Source organism: Penaeus japonicus, unplaced genomic scaffold (genome assembly GCF_977035675.1).
Source record: "Penaeus japonicus unplaced genomic scaffold, GWHDUDI00000001_assembly GWHDUDI00000037, whole genome shotgun sequence".
Classification (NCBI taxonomy): domain Eukaryota; kingdom Metazoa; phylum Arthropoda; class Malacostraca; order Decapoda; family Penaeidae; genus Penaeus; species Penaeus japonicus.
This window is the reverse complement of record NW_028234439.1, coordinates 25,616,649-25,619,148: the sequence shown is the minus strand read 5'-3', so window position 1 is coordinate 25,619,148 and position 2,500 is coordinate 25,616,649.

Here is a 2,500-nt window from a genome sequence, read left to right as displayed (position 1 = left end):
GAGATTGTCTTTGTGGATTTATAGAGGAGAGGAGACGCTTGACACGGGCCAACGACCATCTTTTTTTTTCTTTTCCTTTTGGATTTGCAATGGAATACGTTGGTCAGTTGTCAGTTCGGTTTTCCTTTTTTCTTCTTCTCTTTCTTCCATTTTATTAATTTTATTGAGATTCGTGAAAGTGATACAAATATGAATTCCTTGTGTGTTGTTACGTACAGTATCTATACATATTATATATATAATATATATATATATATATATATATATATATATACATATATACATACATATATATATATATATATATATATATATATATATATATATATATATATATTTGGCTATTTCCTTTTAAATGATCACTCACCTGAAACCAGTGCCATTGCCTTACGAAATATAAAATCGCTAAGAATACATATTCAGTTAATGAGGAAACATAAAAAAAAGTAAACATAGGTCCTTCCAATTAAGCCAATGACCCAAATCTTATTTTTCTTTGCAATACTCGCCCCAGCAAACCTAGTCGGGTAGTGACCAATATTTTGCTATCAGGTTAAATCTTAGAAAAACAGGTCATGTTGAGCTAATTTACGATCTTGGGTCACTTCAGTTCTTTCCCTCTGTTCTCTTATCTCTCTGGTTGGGAGGAAAATGGATTTCGGACAGCGATTTTCCTGACATTTCAAGATTATTGTATGCACCGTCCCTTGCGTAAAATAAATGTCTCTTTTCACAATTAGCGAATTCTTTCCGTATGTTATTTGTAAAACACTAAAGATTAAGAGTTGAAATAAACAAAAAAAAAGAAAAAAAGCTATTCATTCACATCATTCATTATCATCTTACATATCATTTTCCGTAGATCTGCATTTCTTTTGCTTTATCCAAGGATTCTGGAATGAAATGTAAATGTGTTATCTCTTATATCTAAAGTACGTTATCGCTATGGGGAGTTGTGGCTATTTCGCGCAGGAATTGGGTGTAAAAGAAAATTAGGTTAAGGACTAGTTTTGCAACTGTTATCTTACCCTTTCAGGATTTTAAATTTCTAGTTGTAGTTGTGTTGTTATTGTTGTTGTTGCTATTATTACTATTATCATTACAATTAGTTTTTGTCATCATCATCATCACCATCATCATCATTATCATTATCATCATCATCATCATCATCATCATCATCACTATCATCATCATCATCACCACCATCATCACCATCATCATCATCACCATCGCCATCATCATCATCATCATCATTATCATTATTATAATTATCATCATTATGGTCATCAGTATCATCATGACAACACGAAGTGCTCGTTTCAGCCAGTTATGCAAAACCCATAGACTCCGAAAGAATCATTTTGAGAATCTAATTAACTTCGCAATTAATATACTTTATTTGACCGAAAACTGATTGGCTCATAATCTATATGACATACACAAATATACATATATATATTTTTTCCTTTCGATGGGAACTTATGAGTGCATCTTACCTGACCGTGTGCAGTAGCATTCCATACAACCCTACTGAGTTACTGTTTTCTTCAGTAAGCAAAATACACATGCATAACATCCGGTGTATGTTAACAAAATGTAAGAACTAAAGACAAAAATACAGTAAACATAACCGTTGATTTTTTTCCTCTGACATTCATGAACCCTAGGTCATGAATCTATAGTATTGAATTTTTCTACGCGACGCAATATCAGCTGTAAAAAACGAACGCAGCTAAGTGGAAGTGGAAATAATCATATACACATTATAACTATAGGCCTAAATATCAAGCTTACACATACACAACCATATACATGCACATATACATATAAATAGATAGATGAATAGCTAAATACGGTCCTTTTACAGGCATAACGCCTCAGCTTTTCTTCCCCTCCTTACTCTAAGGCCTCTCTTCTCCCTTTACTCCAGTTCCCAGTTCCCAATACGTAGATAGATATAAATATGTGATACGATTCTACGTCTCGAACTGATCTTTTTTATTCAAGAACCAAGACGGTGGTTTCTTTCGTGATTTAGACTTAAATTTAGAATTAGACTTTAGCAGTGTCGTATCGTTACCCCGAATTAATACACATCCTAACTCTGAAACGGAGCCGGTACTCGAACCTGAGTGTTAGGAGAACCTCCTGGTCAACAGCCGAGCGCGTTCCCTACGACGGTACGGTATGGCTTGTGTGTAGGTGTGGGTGATTATGCACAAATATATATGAATATTTTTTTTTCTTTTTTCATATATGTATACATATATATATACATACAATACATATGCATATATATATATATATATATATATATATATATATATATATATATATATATATATATATATATATATATATATATATATATATATATATACATACATAGATTTACTTGCAAAAGACCTTAACCAATATAAAACCATCTTGAATATGCAACGAGGAGCCCAAATACTTCCAAGTGCTTCTGTCACCTATCCCAAAAGGTCTCGTGTAAACA